The sequence below is a fragment of the Pseudophryne corroboree genome, chromosome 2, assembly GCF_028390025.1.
Source record: "Pseudophryne corroboree isolate aPseCor3 chromosome 2, aPseCor3.hap2, whole genome shotgun sequence".
In the NCBI taxonomy this organism is placed as follows: Eukaryota; Metazoa; Chordata; class Amphibia; order Anura; family Myobatrachidae; genus Pseudophryne; species Pseudophryne corroboree.
In genome coordinates, this window is record NC_086445.1 from 748,897,414 (window position 1) to 748,916,808 (window position 19,395).

A 19,395-nucleotide genomic window follows, 5' to 3' on the forward strand; every position below is an offset into this window, starting at 1 on the left:
AATGGCACAGGCGACCCTGAACTTAGGGCCTAATTCAGAGCTGATCGCAGCAGTAAATTTGTTAGCTAATGTTCAAAACCATGTGCACTGCAGGTGGGACAGATGTAACATGTGCAGAGAGAGTTAGATTTGGGTGGGGTGTGTTCAATCTGAAATCTAAATTGCAGATAAAAATAAAGCAGCCAGTATTTACCCTGCACAGAAACAATATAACCCACCCAAATCTAACTCTCCCTGCAAATGATAAATCTGCCTCCCCTGCAGTGCACATGGTATTGCCCATATGCTAACACATTTGCTGCTGTGATCAGATCTGAATTACTCCCTTAGTTCTTTTTCTACTATGCAAAAATTATGTGAATGTCTTAAAATGTCAAAATTATTCTTGTATAAATTTGTTTTAGTAAGGGTCAGCTCAAGGCCTGTTCAACCAGGGCCACACAGCACAGGGGGCGTACAACAGGTCTGGCCATTTCCCAGGCACCCAGGAGTATTCTGTTGCTAGTGCACAATACCTTGGCTAGCCTGTCTCGCCTCATCTAATAACATTCTGCAATGGAACTGTCCACACTGAATGTCAGGATTATACTACCCTATACTGCAGTATGTTTTCTTCCTCAGTGGAGAATGAACTTTCATTCCTGTGCAAAGTTCCCTTTATTGTAGAGTGTATAAAAGCCTGCCTCCGCCAGTCTGGCGATTTGGATGTTAATAGAAGAATAGCAAATCTGGTATGTTTGTTATTTTGGTTTTGCATGGCTTTAATGATGATTATCATACAGTAAAAGCATAGAATTTTGTTCCTTTTTTATCCTTTAGGTCAGGGGTGGGGAACCTCAGGCCCGCGGGCCGTATAAGGCCCGCAAAGCCACTTGATCTGGCCCTCACAGGCTCGCCTAACCGAGGGAGATGCCGGGCGCCCGCTGAGATTTTGTTACTAGCGGGCGCCCGGCTTCTTCCCCTCAGCAGCAGCTGGAGGTAGGAGCTCACTCCTACCTGGTGAGTATTGTGTTTTTTCTTTCTTTTAATGTGTGTGTGTGTAAGCGGCACTACTAGGGGTCATATCTAATGGGGGCATATCTACTGGGGGCAGGCTAATTTTTAAGTTGATAATTTTTGTATGGCCCCCGATGGATTTTATAAATATCCAAATGGCCCTTGGTAGAAAAAAGGTTCCCCACCCCTGCTTTAGGTAATCTCAACCCTTTTTGAATCTTTGTTCTTTGTAAGTATATTGATATGCATATCTCAGACATGTTTAAATTGCTCTACTTTCTTGTGGGGGCAATAGCATATGGGGCACTACAGTTTGTGGAGGCATATAGGTCACTACAGTGGGAGCATATTATTAACTGGGGCACTGCTGTGGGGGCATATTATTAAGCTGGAGACTACTGTGGGTGCATACTAATGGGAGACTGCTGTGGAACATAGTATTATCTATTGCACTGCTGTGAGAGAATGTTATTAACTGGGGCACTACTGTGGGAAAATATTAATAGCTGGGGCAATATTGTGTGGGCATATTATTAACTGGGCACTACTGTGTGGTCATATTAACTGAGCACTACTGTGTGGACTTATTATTACCTGGGCACTACTGTGTGGGCATATTATTAACTGGGCACTACTGTGTGGTCATATTAACTGAGCGCTGCTGTGTGGCATGTAATTAACTGGGCACTACTGTGTGGGCATATTATTATCTTGGCACTACTGTGTGGGCATATTAACTGAGCACTACTGTGTGGACTTATTATTAACTGGGCACTACTGTGTGGGAATATTATTAACTGGGCCCTACTATGTGGGCATATTAACTGGGAACTACTGTGTAGGCATATTATTAAATGGGCACTACTGTATAGATATAATATTAAATGGAGAACTACTGTGGGGACACATTATCAACTGGGACACTACTGTGAGTCATTGTAATGTTCCACTTAGATAAACGGAAAAGGGGGGGTGCACTCCTAAACTTCTACACAGGATGCTAGTAAACCTGCGCTTCATCCCTAGTTTACATTTTCTATATTGCCTATAAAGTGTATCAAAAAGCTCTTGATCCATTAGCTGTTTGCACTATACAAATATTTTTGGGCAGTCATTTCTCATTTTATGCTTTTTGTTTTTTTCAAAATCTCCAGTACCACTTTGCATGAAGCAGTCCTGGCACATTACTGGGCGCAAGTGACATGGGTAGCACGAGTCTGGGGGTCCTGGCCTTTGTGGCATGACCTGTATACTGGTCGTGGGTGGGATAGAGGGAGGGCGGGCAGACGAATAGAGAGCTGGAAGGCTGCGCTGCTCGGCCAGCACCACTCTCTGTGCACCGGACCGGTCCATCCGGCAATTCCAGATGGCCACTTGAACCCTGGGTGTACATATTGCATATATTCCTGTTTGAGGGTTGTGGCTGGATAGCAGCCGCTTACCTTTCCTTTGGATCTCCGGAAGCTATAGAAAGGAGCTGACTCCGGGAAAATTTAATATTGCAATGATCGTGATGTTCCAATCAGTGATGTTTCAACCCATTAATACATTTAAAAAAAAAAATGTTAAATAGATGTTCTTAACTTAATTAATTCAATAATAAAAAAAAACTATTTCTGAGTGGTTTTTGGAAAAAGTATTAGCCAGCTCAGTGGTTAAAATTTTTACATTTCATTTAATCCTTTAAAAAAAAACGTTTTAGCTCTTTAGTTTGAACACTAAAGCTGGGTACACACTGGCAGATATATCTACAGTTCAATCGATCTACAGATATATCTGCAGATGGTGGTTGTTCATACACACAGAAAGATGCACCAATATATCTTAAAGATATACCTGCTGTTAAATCTATCTGCAGCTATATGTGCAGATGGAGATTGTTCATACACACTGAAAGATGCACTAATATATCTGCAGATATATTGGTCATCTGCTGTGTTGCACAGCAGATGCAATATATCTGTGACAGACGTCTTTCACAGACATATTGCTTGTACACACCTGCAGATCAGCAAAAGATATATTGGACAACCAACTGATTGGCCAATATATCTGCCAGTGTGTACCCAGCATAACTTTTCAAACTTTTGGTGAAACTGACGCTTCATAAATTTAGCCCACAGGCTCAGAGCTCTCAGCATGGTTGATGGTTTTCAACCATTAGGTAGAAAACACTGATGATTGACCAATTGCTTTCTTGTGCGCATGTGCAGTCGGCTCCCATGGCGAGAATGCCATTGATATTTTACGATCGGTGGCTAACCATTGTTGGTTACAACACTCACAATTGCCATCAGGTCATTCGGAGTTGCTATACCATTGATGATTGATGGTCAACCCCAGAGAGTGATGAGATCTCTTTGCTAACTATATCAATTGCCATGTGTCTGTGGTTGTCATGGTTGCCCATGAGACTGTTTAATCATAAATGATTAATAACAACCTGAAGAAGCAAACCAAGGAAAAAATGTTAAATACCAACATTATTCTTATAGCCTGTTAAGGTACATACACACTGAACGTTTTTGCCCAGCCTGTATGCACAACGATGATCGCTGACATCGCTGGACTGAAAATAGCTCACTTGCCTGTACAAACAGCCTGACGGACGGCGGCGGCCAGCGATGATGCGGGAGCGCGCATCAGCACTCACCACTCATCGCCTAGCCATACACACTGGCCGAGTTTGAGCTCAAAGTAGCTCAAAAGGCCAAAAGTGAGCTACTTTGAGCTCAAAATCGCCCACTGTGTATGGGCCTTTACAGAGGTTATTGGGGGTAATTCCAAGTTGATCGCAGCAGGATTTTTGATAGCAGCTGGGCAAAACCATGTGCACTGCAGGGGAGGCAGATATAACGTGCAGAAAGAGTTAGATTTGGGCGGGTTATTTTATTTCTGTGCAGGGTAAATACTGGCTGCTTTATTTTTACACTGCAAATTAGATTGCAGATTGAACACACCACACCCAAATCTAAACTCTCTCTGCACATGTTATATCTGCCTCCCCTGCAGTGCACATGGTTTTGCCCAGTTGCTATCAAAAATCCTGCTGCGCTCAACTTGGAATTACCCCCATTGTTTCCTCACCTCATTGTGTTATGGGATTGCTGTTTTAATCATAATTTATACAATAGTTTATACACTTCACACGGTATTAAATTTAATATATATCTTTTTTAAATGTTCCTATGAATTGTTTTCACATTAATTATGATGTATTCCTAGTACACACTGTAGAGCTTATTCATCAAGTATTTAAATATCTGTTATGAATAATCCAGACAGAATTACAATGAGGGTAAGCAGTCATGCTGCTAAATATTTGATGTAGGTACAGTTGCTCTGCTCTGGCACCAGCCTTTAGTGCAAGCACCAACAGTTCCTGTGACTATTAAAATTGTTTAATAAAAAAGTGTCCAAGGCAGAGATTACACAAAACACATTTTAATATGCTACTGACACTGCCAAATATTGAATAATGATTGTAATGTTGTACAGGGAGAACCACTGTAATTTGAACCATGAAAGCCATTGTAATTTCCTTTGTTAAATTTAATTACTGACTATTGGATATTGGATTTTTGCTATAAACTTTCAAAGTAAGGTACAATAATGTATGTGTTTTGCTACTGGAAACATTTAAAATGAAATAAGGATTTCATATATTAAAGTTTACCTATTTTATGAAATGTATATTCTAAGTACCACAATATTGGGGAGATGTACTAAGCCTTGTAGAGTGATAAAGTGGAGAGAGCTAAAGTACCAATCTGCTCCTGTTATTTTTCAAATACAGCCTATAACATGGCAGTTAAGAGATGATTGGCTGGTACTTTATCTCTCTCCATTTTATCACTCCCGGGGGCTAGATTTATAAAAGCTTTGAGAGAGACAAAGTGTAGAGAGATAAAGAAAGTACCAACCAATCAGCTCCTATCTGTCATTTTTCAAACACATCCTGTAAAATAACAGCTGGGAGCTGATTGGTTGGTACTTTATCTCTCTCCACTTTATATCTCACCAGCCTTTGATAAATCTGGGATTTTACTTTGCTGAGAGACCACATTTATGGAGAACTAGCAAGGTGCTAGATTTTGTATTTTGTGTCATTTTGTGTCATTCAATTCTAACTTTAGTAGCAAATTATGTCAATTTCACTTTTCACTTAACGCTGTTATAGAATGAACACCCTTCATGCTAGAGAATGCATCTTGGTTCATGAGCAACCATTCAGCATGCTGCTATTCTGATGCAAGTACTCTCATTACCGTGACTACTTATTTACACTAATTACATTTCCTCAATCATTATTTCAAGGTTGTGTCCTGATAGTATTGGTTACCACACAAACCATAATCCTTGTCCTATCAAATAAGACAACTTTTTTTTTGTGACGTGCACTATACACTGATATACCACTGGACATATACAATACCGTGCTACTGTACATGTGCTCTCTATTTGTCTATTTCTTACATACAGTATTAGGAGAAATTAGTTGTGGAAGGTCCCTACAGAGAGCAGGGTATCCATGCATGGGACTAATATTTTACTCCTTGTACTGTATTTGTAGAAACATGTAGCTGACATTAACAGATACTATTAATGATTATTATTTAACATTTTTATTTAAGTTTATGTCTATTTATGTCTGGATGCAGGCTCCAAAATGGTGGTCAGAACCGCAGAGAAGATCATCGGGGCCGACCTTTCCTCAGTCCAGGACCTGTACCTGTCCAGATCTAAAAAGCGGGCAACGAAGATAATAAAAGACCAGCTACACCCTGGCCACAGCATGTTTAACTTGCTTCCTTCCGGCAGGCGTTACAGGGCCGTCCCCGCCAGGTCCACCAGAAGCCTCAAAAGTTTCTTTCCCCAAGCGGTCCGCCTGCTGAACTCCTGAACATTGACTGACTAGATGTACATGTAACTGACTTGTGTCCCTAAGGTATACCTATCTGTATAACTTTACTTGTCCCCCACCCCCCAGCCCCACCTGCTTATCTGTTACCTACTTGGCTGTTGTATAGCAAACCAAAGACAAATTCCTAGTATATGCAAGTATACCTGGCCAATAAAGCTGATTCTGATTCTGATGTATGCCTTTATGATCACTAGAGGAGGAGGAGAGGCCCCAGGCAGTGGGGCCCACCGGGGGTTTCCCCTGTACCCTTGTGGGCCAGTCCGACCTTGCTGTATATGAACATGACGGTTCATGTGGTCATTATAAAAAGGTGCACCAGAATATAAGATATACTGTAAATAGCTTCTTTATACTATTTTAATAATTTTTATAGTCAAAACTCTGGCGTATAGTAGAATATGACGAGTAAGGCTCTGCCTTTCCTGCCTACCCTGACTGCATATCACCACTGGTCCCTCACCATGGACCAGTAACTGCAGGTAAGCTGGCAAAGGGCTTGAACTTGGAAGCACCAGGCTAAATCCAAAACAGCCAGAGAATGGAATTGTGTTTTGCACAGTTCTGTTGGTAGCAGGATACAGAATCAGTCATCTTAAAGGCAAGATGTTTATTGCTTAAAAAGTGGTGCTAGGGACCATTCATAGCATACAGATGTTTCAGAAGTTTTCCCCTCTCAGAGTCAGAGGATATTTATACTCAGAGCCACACTAGCCCTTTATATAGTACTTTATATAGCAAGAGCACACAATTCAACAAGCTACAGCCCTGCACAATCTGATTTAGTATACAGCCATGGCCAAAGTTTTGAGAATAACACAAATATTGTACTTATTTTTGAAAAGTCTGCTGCCTCAGTTTTTATGATGGCAATTTGCATATACTCCAAAATATAATGAAGTGATCAGATGAATTGCATTTAATTAGTCCCTCTTTGCCATGACAATGAACTTAATAACAAAAACATTTCCACTGCACTGCATTTCAGCCCTGCCACAAAAGGACCAGCTGACATCATGTCAGTGATTGTCTCGTTAACACAGATGAGAGTGTTGATGAGGACAAAGCTGGAGATCACTCTGTGATGCTGATTGAGTTAGAATAACAGACTGGAAGCTTTAAATGGAGGGTGGTGCTTGAAATCATTGTTCTTCCTCTGCTAACCATGGTTACCTGCAAGGAAACATGTGCAGTCATCATTTCTTTGCATAAAAAGGGCTTCAAAGGCAAGGATATTGTTGCTAGTAAGATTGCACCTAATCAACCATTTATCAGCTCATCAAGAACTTCAAGGAGAAAGGTTCAATAGTTGTGAAGAAGGCTTCAGGGCACCCGAGAATGTCCAGCAAGCACCAGGACCATCTCCTAACGTGGATTAATCAGTGGGATCAGGGTACCACCAGTTTAGAGCTCATGAATGGCAGCAGGCAGGTGTGAGTGCATCTGCACTCACAGTGAGGCGAAGACTTTTGGAGGATGGCCTGGTGTCAAGAAGGCAGCAAAGAAGCCACTTCTCTCCAGGAAAAACATCAGGGACAAACTGATATTCTGCAAAAGGAGATTGGACTGCTGTGGGCTGTGGTAAAGTCATTTTCTCTGATGAATCCCCTTTCCAATTGTTTGGGGCATCTGGCTTGTCTGGAGAAGAAAAGGTGAGCGCTACCATCAGTTCTGTGTCTTGCCAACAGTAAAGCACCCTGAGACCATTCATGTGTGGGGTTGCTTCTCAGCCAAGTGAGTGGGCTCACTCACAATTTTGCCTAAGAACACAGCCATGAATACAGAATGGTACCAAAACATCCTCCAAGTGCAAATTCTCCCAACCATCCATGAACAGTTTGGTGATGAACAATGCCTGTTCCAGCATGATGGAGCACCTTGCCATAAGGCAAAAGTGATAAATAAATGGCTCTGGTAAAAAAACATCGAAATTTTGGGTCCATGGCCAGGAACCTCCAAAGACCAATTGAGAACTTGTGGTCAATCCTTAAAATTCGGGCGAACAACCCCCCCCCCCCCCCACACACACACACACACAAATTTTAACAAACTCCAAGGATTGATTAGGCATGAGTGGGTGGCCATCAGTCAGTAAGTGGCACAGAAGTTGCTTGACAGCAAACCAGGGCGAATTGCAGAGGTCTTGAAAAAGAAGAATCAGTACAGCTAATATTGGGGGTAATTCTGAGTTGATCGCAGCAGCAAATTTGTTAGCAATTGGGCAAAACCATGTGCACTGCAGGGGAGGCAGATATAACATGTGCAGGGAGAGTTAGATTTGGGTGGGTTATTTCATTTCTGTGCAGGGTAAATACTGGCTGCTTTATTTTTACATTGCAAATTAGATTGCAGATTGAACACACCCCACCCAAATCTAACTCTCTCTGCACATGTTATATCTGCCTCCCCTGCAGTGCACATGGTTTTGCCCAATTGCTATCAAAAATCCTGCTGCGATCAACTTGGAATTACCCCCATTGACTCTTTGCATAAACTTAATGTAATTGTCAATAAAAGCCTTTGACACTTATGAAATGCTTGTAATTTTACTTCAGTATACCATAGTCACATCTGACAAAAAGTTCTTCAAACACTGAAGCAGCAAACTTTCTGAAAACCAATACTTGTGTCATTCTCTATAACTGTCATAAAAGTACAGCAAATATTTGAAATCAAATTGTCTTCCCCCAAACCTGCTGGAAACTTTACATAGCGACACACAGGAGATTGCCTGAAGGGCATGGACTGCAAACAAGGATTGATCATTTCACACTGGGATAAATACCATAGTATTTACTACTTGAAAATGACCCATGAACAATGTTTTCAAATGGCAAAGCCTTCTAAAACAAAATATCCCCTTATAAGTCCATTGTCCACATTTTCAAACATGTGTCTCCCCAAATTCACAACTGCGCAGAGCGCTTTAAATATAGCATGGTAAAACACATTACAAAATATACATTTACAGCATATACAATATGATAGTTTATATGAAAATAGCACTGCAGCACAAGGGATTAACAAGGGATTTACCGTCTCAGTGCCAAAGCCACCCTATAGGCCACGTGGGCTGGGTCTCTGGCCACAGTGGTGGAGTCAGAGGTGGATGCTTGCTAACGTCTTTGTACGCAGCTGCTGTGCGAAAATATTCGAAAGCCATAGGAGGTGTCCTCTGCAATAAGGAGCTGACTGCAGGCATCTCTGATCCTGTGCTGAGTCCAAAGACACATCATTGAATGAGCTACGTAAACATTACCATGCCACTGGATATTTGAGGAACTGTCAGGTTATTCAGGATATCCGACAAAATGACAATGCCGTGTCCAGTGAAACACACTCCTGTTTTCTATAATGATCTCCGTCACCGCCCCCAAACTCCAGCAGCGCTTCAATCATGCTGCAAACACATCAAACACCATTGGAGAATAGTGTAACATTCTCCTCTGATTCATCCCCAACAGTATGCAAAGACGGCAAAGAAATGTCAATAATAATAATAATATAAAAGGTGAGCTCAAAATATCCATTCTGACACAAAATAAAAAAGTAACAAATGTTCCTGCCATGAGAAGCATTTATGAATTAGTTCCTCGGTTCGGAATATGTAATGGTTGCAGTGCCGTTTCTTGCGGCGGGCGAGCCGTGCAAGCGCACGGGGCGCCCACAGCGGCACTTCCTGAGCACTTTCAAACCCCCCTCCCCTCTCCTCCCAAGTGCCCAGCTCGGGGGGCGGGATTTCGCAGAATGACGCGTTTGCGTCGTGACGTCACGACGCAATCGCGTCATTCCGCGAAAATCCAAGCCCCCCGAGCTGGGCACTCGGGAGGAGGGAGAAGGGGGAGCCAAGACGGCCAGCGCTGCGCAGACGAGGGAGAGGCGGCTGAAGAGCGGGAAGAACCACTTCAAATGTAAGTCAGCCCCTCTCCCTCTCTCTCCCTCCCCCCCCCCACCTGCCGTACTGTGTAAAATGGGAACACCTGTCTGCCAGAATGTGTAAAATGGGGACATTTGCCTGCCGGAATGTGTAAAATAGGGACACTTGTCTGCCAGAATGTGTAAAATGGGGACATTTGCCTGCCGGAATGTGTAAAATAGGGACACTTGTCTGCCGGAATGTGTAAAATGGGGACACCTGTCTGCCGGAATGTGTAAATGGGGACACTTGCCTGCCGGAATGTGTAAAATGGGGACACTTGCCTGCCGGAATGTGTAAAATGGGGGCACGTGCCTGCCGCAATGTGTAAAATGGGGACACTTGCCTGCCATGCTGTGTAAAATGGGGGCACGTGCCTGCCGCAATGTGTAAAATGGGGACACTTTCCTGCCGCAATGTGTAAAATGGGGACACTTTCCTGCCGCAATGTGTAAAATGTGAACACTTGCCTGCCGTACTGTGTAAAATGTGGGCACGTGCCTGCCACAATGTGTAAAATGGGGACACTTTCCTGCCGCAATGTGTAAAATGGGGACACTTTCCTGCCGCAATGTGTAAAATGGGGACACGTGCCTGCCGCAATGTGTAAAATGGGGACACTTTCCTGCCGCAATGTGTATAATGGGGACACTTGCCTGCCGTACTGTGTAAAATGTGGGCACGTGCCTGCCGTACTGTGTAAAATGGGGACACTTTCCTGCCGCAATGTGTAAAATGGGGACACTTTCCTGCCGCAATGTGTAAAATGGGGACACTTTCCTGCCACAATGTGTAAAATGTGAACACTTGCCTGCCGTACTGTGTAAAATGGGGACACTTTCCTGCCGCAATGTGTAAAATGGGGACACTTTCCTGCCGCAATGTGTAAAATGGGGGCACGTGCCTGCCGCAATGTGTAAAATGGGGACACTTGCCTACCGTGCTGTGTAAAATGGGGACACTTGCCTGCAGTGCTGTGTAAAATGGGGTCGCGTGCCTGCTGCAATGTGTAAAATTAGGACTTTTTTTTTTTTTTATCGTGTGGTGGCCGTGATGATGAGATCAGATGAGGCCACACCCATCTTAAGAAAGCCACGCCCGTTTTAACAAGGCCACGCCCCCTTGCCGGTAGCATTTTTAAATCTTGCACTGGGAGCCCAAATGGCTAGAAACGGCCCTGAATGGTTGTGTATATTTTTCCAACAGCAGAATATTGCATTTGTAATATTTTTGCAACAGTGAAAGGTTATGTGCCACCGCTTCTGGAGATGGGATCTAGGTGTAAAGATTTATAATATGCCTATTTTGATAATAGTAAATGATCCTTGTTGTCAAAATCTGTCTGACTGTTCAATAATAACGCAGTTTAATGAAAAATTGCTGGATCTGTTCTATATCATGTACACAGTAATTTTGCAACAAGAAAAAATAATCTGCAATAATCAGTATTAAAAGTTTCACTTGCGCACTATAACAGTTGTCGCTTTTGTTAAACTATAACAACAAATCACAAGAACTGTAGGCTTAGAGCAGACGCGGTATAACAAATTTAGAAATAATAAATGTTTCTCTTGACTGGAAAATCAATGATGACCAATCTTAAGTGAGATGTTCCTTGTGTTGTGCGGAAAGATGGATAACAGGAGGGGAGAAAATAGCAAACATGTCATTTTTCAAGGTGCAGCTCAGAGACATTTATACAAATTTAACGTAATATGTTTGAAAATTGTCAAAAAATTTCACATTAGAGCAGACCTGACCAATCAGCTGCTGTGGAACTACACATCTTAATATGCCTTGCCACAGTTTTACCATTCCCAAATAGCAATACAGTGACAGGGCATTCTGGGACTTGTAGATTCACAACAGAGATTAGGCAGACCTGTATTAGAGCATACTGCAAGCTTGATTACTTTACTATTAGTCTTTTTGGGGTCAATTTACTAAGCCCTGGAGAGAGATAAATTTGGGATCTATGTACTAAAACTATCGCTGGTGCTAGATTGGCATTGCACTGTGCTGAGCGGGGGGAGAGATGTGTGCTGAGCGGTTCTACTTGGCGTCTCCAGACTCTGTCACGTCTGTCACATGTGTTCAGTGAGAACCTGCTTTCATCTGCGAAGAGCACAGGGCGCCAGTGGCGAGTTTGCCAATCTTGGTGTTCTCTGGCAAATGGCAAACGTCCTGCACGGTGTTGGGCTGTAAGCACAACCCCCACCTGTGGATGTCGGGCCCTCATACCACCCTCATGGAGTCTGTTGCTGATCATTTGAGTAGACACATGCACATTTGTGGCTGGAGGTCATTTTGCAGGGCTCTGGCAGTGCTCCTCCTGTTCCTCCTTGCACAAAGGCGGAGGTAGCGGTCCTGCTGCTGGGTTGTTGCCCTCCTACGGCCTCCACCATGTCTCCTGATGTACTGGCCTGTCTCCTGGTAGCGCCTCCATGCTCTGGACACTACACTGACAAACACAGCAAACCTTCTTGCCACAGCTCGCATTGATGTGCCATCCTGGATGAGCTGCACTACCTGAGCCACTTGTGTGGGTTGTAGACTCCGTCTCATGCTACCACTAGAGTGAAAGCACCGCCAGCTTTCAAAAGTGACCAAAACATCAGCCAGAAAGCATAGGAGCTGAGAAGTGGTCTGTGGTCACCACCTGCAGAACAACTCCTTTATTTGGGGGTGTCTTGCTAATTGCCTATTCCATTTGCACAACAGCATGTGAAATTTATTGTCAATCAGTGTTTCTTCCTAAGGGGGCAGTTTGATTTCACAGAAGTGTGATTGACTTGGAGTTACATTGTGTTGTGTAAGTGTTCCCTTTATTTTTTTGAGCAGTATATATATATATATATATACATACACACTAAACACATAAAATATATTTTATTAAATAAAACATTTCAATATACTGCCATACCCAGGATTCAAACCTATAACCTGTTGAATTCTAATCAAACACCCTACTTATTGAGATATTTGATCCTGCATAAAAACTATGAACACTATATGAAGCTACTGGTACTGTACTTTGTAAAAAATAATCAGCATTGTAATTGAGCAGATCTATGTAGTGTGCAGCCACACATCCAATCCTTTCAGACACACACTACATAGATCTGTTCTGCCGCAATGTTAATCATTTTTTCACAAAGTACAAGGTAAGCTTCAAATAGTTAGAATTCTCTAGCTTAGAATTCTCTAACTTTTTATGCAAGGGCAGATAGCTCGATGAATAGAGTGTCTGACTGCAATGCCACAGGTAATGGGTTTGAATCCTGGGTCAGCATCTTGAAATGTAATAAAGGACAGTGTGACTGAATAACAAAGAAATCTGAAGTTGAGTTCATGAATGTTGTGTAAGTATAATGGGGGAAGCAGTAAGTGAAAATATTTAAAACAGAAAATTGACAAGTGCTGCCAACAGCGTCCCCTACCCTACAGCGCTATGGGGCAGATGTATTAACCTGGAGAATGCATAAGGAAGTGATAAACCAGTGATAAATGCAAGGTGATAAAGGCACCAGCCAATCAGCTCCAATATGTAAATTAACAGTTAGGATCTGATTGGCCGGTACCTTTATCACCTTGCACATATCACTGGTTTATCACTTCCTTATGCCTTCTCCAGGTTAATACATCTGCCCCTATGTGTAGTGCCTCCTCCGCACACACCTAGTTAGGGCCCTGGCTATTCTCACAAAGGGGCAGATGTATTAACCTGGAGAAGGCATAAGGAACCAGTGATAAGTGCAAGGTGAAAGACACCAGCCAATCAGCTCCAATATGTAAATTAACAGTTAGGATCTGATTGGCTGGTTCCTTTATCACCTTACACTTATCATTGGTTTATCACCTCTTTATGCCTTCTCCAGGTTAATACATCTGCCCCAATGTGCTAGGCATTTGGGAATAGATTTTTTGTTGCAAAGGAATTAGTTATACATAGCATGATGCGTACACACACAAGTAACGTTCATGTCCCACAAGCTTTTGTTATACTTATTTCCGGAATGGGTCATTAGGTCGACTACACTTCGGTCGACAGTCATTAGGTTGACCACTATTTGTTGACATGTATTAGGTCGACATGGTCACTAGGTTGACATCAACAAGGTCGACTTGGGAAAAGGTCGACATGAGTTTTTTTTTTTTTTTGTGTCGTCTTCTTTGTAAAGTGACAGGGAACCCCAATCAGTGCACCGTGTCCCCTCACATGGCTCGTTTCGCTCACCATGCTTCAGGTAAGGTGTCTTGCTCCGCTACCGCTGCGCTCGGCACAGGTTACTATTCCCAATCGTAGTCCGCGTGGATTGTAAAGTATGAAAAAGTTAAAAAAAATGAAAAAAAAATGTGAAAAATGCATGTCGACCTTTTTACATGTCGACCTAGCACATGTCGACCTAGTGACCATGGCGACCAACAGTGGTTGACCTAATGACTGTCGACCTAAGTGTGGCCGACCTAATGACCGTGTCCCCTTATTTCTGCATGCTTTTACTTAGTTTTGTATGAGACTACTGGTCAGAACGTTTGTCCTTGTTTGGTGTTTGTATATTTCCGATGCCCCGTCACTGTTGGGAATAGAAGTGTGTTTAATTAGAATTTGAGCATGCACTGGGTGCTGCCAATCTTTTGTGTGATGCTGAGGACTGCTGCTCATTGTCATCAGTGATAGGCTGAGAGTTTGATGCTGAACTCCGATGTTACAGCATAGCAACATCTATCTAACTTGTTGTCACTGACATGGGGAACAGTAACTGCAGCATCACAGAAAGCACTGACTCTGACATCACGCTGCTCCAGCTGCCCCACCCGCCCCACCCCCACACTTGCTCCACGCAGTGGAAGAAATAGGAAGATGCAGAGCATGTGCAGGGGCATCTAGCGGGGTAGGGTGGGAGTGGAGCCTAATGCCGGGTACACACTAGAGCGACAGGTTTCGTTCCGACTTTGGAACAAATCCGTGAAGGCTCAGATCGTATGTACACACTGGGGCAATGCTAATTAAGGCCGGAGCAAACATGTTCTGTCCTTCATTACCATACTCATACTTGCCTGCATTGTATTTCTCCTCTCCGGGAGAAGCCCGGAGAGGAGACGCTGCAGGAGTCTTCAGGGGGCGGGGGCGGACGTGACATCACCAAGCCCTGCCCCCACATTGGAAAATGCCACAATTTGCGGGTCCGCCGGAAGGGGGGCGGGGCTAAAATGACGCAATATGCGTAATTTTAACCCCTTCCCCACCCGACGGACCAGCGGATACGGGAGATTATCTCTCCATCCTGCTCGCATCACTAGGGTGCGAGAAGGATGCGGGAGACCTGCCCACTCTTCCGGGGGTGCGGGGGGCTACCCCCAAAAATGGGAGCCTCCCGCAGCGTCCGGGAGAGTATGTAAGTATGAGCATACTACAGGATGCTAGCGACAACACTTGGTTGGACTTGCAGCACATCCAACCCAGCATCCTTCGCTTCAAGTACCCTTATACCAGTCCTGCTGCTAATGTTCTCTATATACAGTAGAACAAGAGTTCTATCTACTATATCAAAGCATGACAGAATGCAAATGTATCTAAGTGTAAACTGAGAGTATCAGAATATTCTTTTTGCACAATAAGCTATGCACCTACTGTATCTTACTGTGTTGCAAAGAAAGAAATAGTGCTGAAAAATATAGTACGTGTTTCTTTGTAGCCGATTTATTTTTCTAATTACAATCATTATGCTTCTCCACACTGCAGAAGCAGCAGGTACTTGGAAGTCCCTGATTCATCACATCCCGGATACTATAGCGGCAAGTTAAGGCATATACAGTATAAATGTTAATACATACTATGTATTCAGCTGATACAACATCTTGAATGATTGCTCACATAAATTCTTGTTTATTGAATGCTTCTTATCTACATTAGTTATTTCCCTGGCATCCTAATCCAAGGTCTCATGAAATAAAGGCTGCATAACATTGTAATTAAATTCATGGCCTGAATGCTGGTGCTGCCTCCTCTTGAGACAGCGGCTAAGAGTTCCATCACAGAAATTATTTTTTGACTGTGCTGCTCTAATATTTGGCTCTGCTGCTCAAAATAGAGAATGAGGGTCCCCCCTAAAAATAGAATAGAAAGAAAGTGTGTGGCATTGGTGTGAAATAGTGAATATACTGATGCAAATTAGTTTAACATAACCTCTTTAGTCAGACATTAAATATATATACTGTATATATATATATATATATATATATATATATATATACAAACAAATACAAAACCACAGCACTCACCACCCCGGAAGCGGGGTGGTGTCTGCACTCACCACTCATAGGGTGGGGTGCATGTAGCCCATGGCCACCTACTTAAATATATACAAACAGAAATTTCAGCACTCACCATAGCAAGCTCACTTATCCTCACAACATCAATAAATAAATGATGGGGGTTTAGTTGGTAAATTGGCCAATGCACGGAAGCCTGCAAACCGATCGCCAAGGTACCCCGCATTCAAGCAGGTCCTACACTATCACAGAGTCTTAAAAATTTAAAATTAAGACCTGGCAACTGATTCACACATATTATAACTGCAAATATGCCTACTAGGTTTAATGTGTACCTGCCACATACCTTATGGCTTTTAAAGGTACACTAGTCACCTGACACTGGCTGATAAATTACTAAGGAGCAGCTGACACAGGTTTAGAACAATTGAGCTTACATAGGGGTGCATGAAAAAGCTTGTGGCAACAGTTAATAAGAGTTAACCAAAGATTAACCCTGCAATATACAAACAATACAAAACCACAGCACTCACCACCCCAGAAGCGGTGTGCAATGTCTGCACTCACCACTCATAGGGTGGTGTGCACGTAGCACATGGCCACCTACTTAAATATATACAAACAGAAAATTCAGCACTCACCATAGCAAGCTCACTTATAGGATAAGTGAGCTTGCTATGGTGAGTGCTGAATTTTCTGTTTGTATATATATATATATATATATATATATATATATATATGTACATAGAAAATTGTAAAATCATTTGAATTGTAAAGAGAGGTTGGTGCAGATCAGAACTGTAAATGGCTGCTTTGCAGACAGTAGTAACTATGGGCCTAATTCAGACCTGATCGCAGCAGCAAAATTGTTCTCCAATGGGCAAAACCATGGCCCTCATTCCGAGTCGTTCACTCTGTATTTTTCATCGCATCGCAGTGAAATTCCGCTTAGTACGCAAGCGCAATATTCGCACTGCGACTGCGCCAAGTAATTTTACAATGGAGATAGTATTTTTACTCACGGCTTTTTCATCGCTCCGGCGATCGTAGTGTGATTGACAGGAAATGGGTGTTACTGGGCGGAAACAGGCCGTTTTATGGGCGTGTGGGGAAAAACGCTACCGTTTCCGGAAAAAACGCAGGAGAGGCTGGGGAAACGGGGGAGTGTCTGGGCGAACGCTGGGTGTGTTTGTGACGTCAAACCAGGAACGACAAGCACTGAACTGATCGCAGATGCCGAGTAAGTGTGGAGCTACTTTGAAACTGCTAAGTAGTTTGTAATCGCAATATTGCGAATACATCGTTCGCAATTTCAAGATGCTAAGATACACTCCCAGTAGGCGGCGGCTTAGCGTGAGCAACTCTGCTAAAATCGCCTTGCGAACGATCAACTCGGAATGAGGGCCCATGGGCCTAATTCAGAGTTGGTTGCAGCAGCAAAATTAGTTAGCAGTTGGGCAAAACTGTATGCACTGCAGGAGGGGCAGATATAGCATGTGCAGAGAGAGTTAAATTTGGGTGGGGTGTGTTCAATCTGAAATCTAAATTGCAGTGTAAAAATAAAGCAATCAGTATTTATCCTACAGAGAAACAATATAACCCACCCAAATCTAACTCTCTCTGCACATGTTATATTTTCCCCCCTTGCAGTGCACATGATTTTGCCCATTAGAGAACAATTTTGCTGCTGTGATCAGGTTTGAATTAGGCCCTCTATTGTATACTGTTTAGTTTAACATTGCTTCTTTAGATATATAGACTTTATATAAAAATAACTTATTAGTGCCTGTCTGCCAGTGAATAGATGGAGTTGCTTATCGGGAACAAGCTCCGGTATGTTTTGCATCCTGGAGCTTGATGCATAACAGCACATCACAACCCCATAACATTCTATGAGACTGCAGTGCCGCGGTCTGCAGCAGATATCTCTGATATTCACTGTGAACTACTTTTACGAATATGGAGATTGCAGCAAACCTCAGAAAACTATTTTTCAGGAGGTTTGACTGCATTTTTGAGGTTAGTACATCCCGTTGTAAATGAGCTGAATAGCAATCCAGTATAAACAGTAAAATTTATTTGAGTATTAAAACAACACATGGAATTGAAAATCGATTCCTCAGAGCAATGAAATGATAAATAACCTGAAGAAATCATTTTCATAATTATTGACCATCACTAGAGGCAGTTACTCCTCACAGTTTCACTCCTTTTTTTTTAAAGCATGGAAAAACAAATATACCGTATGCAACATTATAAAATGTAAAACAAGTAAAGTAGGATGATGCTGACTGCCTCAGGAAGCAGATCAGTTCTGCCAAACACAGCAATGTCAGAGTGAAATCTTATTTCGTTTTCTTGTATATTTGTTATGCATTTCTTTATCATTTTTAACAATTTGGGGTCCTATCTTAAGTTTTTTGGGGCCTGTCAGACTTTACCGTTCTACATGACCCTCAGACTTTCCTACATGCCCCTTTTATACCATCAGTCAACTCCAGATGCCCCTTGTTTGTCATCAGACGCATCCAGATACACCTTACGTGCCATCAGATCACTCCAGATGTACCTTATGTGATATCAGACCCTCCAGATGCAGTTTATGTAACAAAATTTGTAGAGTCTAAACACTTGCGCCAAAAGCAGCAGCCTCAATCCTTATCTCTGAGTCACACTTTGACTCACACCACTAAGTCAAAAAGATACAATTTGAAACAGAATATAAGGCACTTCTTATATGTATATGTTGGTATTTTTACAGTACTTCCCAAACTGTGTAGTATGGAAATGCAAATGCAATGTCCCTCTTAGTCTTCAAGTAGCATCGATTCCCGGTCCTCCCATGTAGAGAAAAAGAGGGAAAAGAAACTAATAAAAAGCTTTGATAAGCTATAAGCTTTAAAAGAGTGGGTTCCACTATGCCCCTGACCTTAGGCAAAATCCCTATGTTCATGTAAAGGTTACTTTGTATTCCACTGGATGAATCCAAGATTGGACTCGTAACCATATTGAATCGATATCACACAACTCAAATCGTCATGACACTGACCTCAAATAGGTTAAATGACATCAGCTCTTTCCAGATGTCCCTTATGTGTCATCACACCCCTCCATCTGCTCCTTATTTACCATGAGACACCTTCAGATGTACCTTAACTGCCATTAGGTGGCTCCAGATGGCATTTACTGTATGTGATATCAAACCCCTCCAGATATCCCTTATGTGCCATCAGCTAAATAAACACACCACCCAATCTGTCCCAGCTCACACTGGAACATCACCACA

General features: G+C 42.6%; 1 protein-coding gene and 1 long non-coding RNA gene across 2 annotated transcripts in view; one reads left to right on the forward strand and one right to left on the reverse strand.

Annotated features, from left to right (window-relative positions):
- Nucleotides 1-6,092, forward strand: part of LOC135051165 (uncharacterized) — a 100,655-nt gene extending 94,563 nt beyond the window's left edge. Inside the window, exon 3 of the long non-coding RNA XR_010242086.1 lies at nt 5,658-6,092. This is a non-coding gene — a long non-coding RNA (uncharacterized LOC135051165). The remainder of the gene's footprint in view (nt 1-5,657) is intronic.
- The window catches only part of SYT6 (synaptotagmin 6), an 855,303-nt gene that overhangs the window by 631,430 nt on the left and 204,478 nt on the right, over nt 1-19,395 (reverse strand). The gene's annotated exons all lie outside the window — the stretch shown is intronic.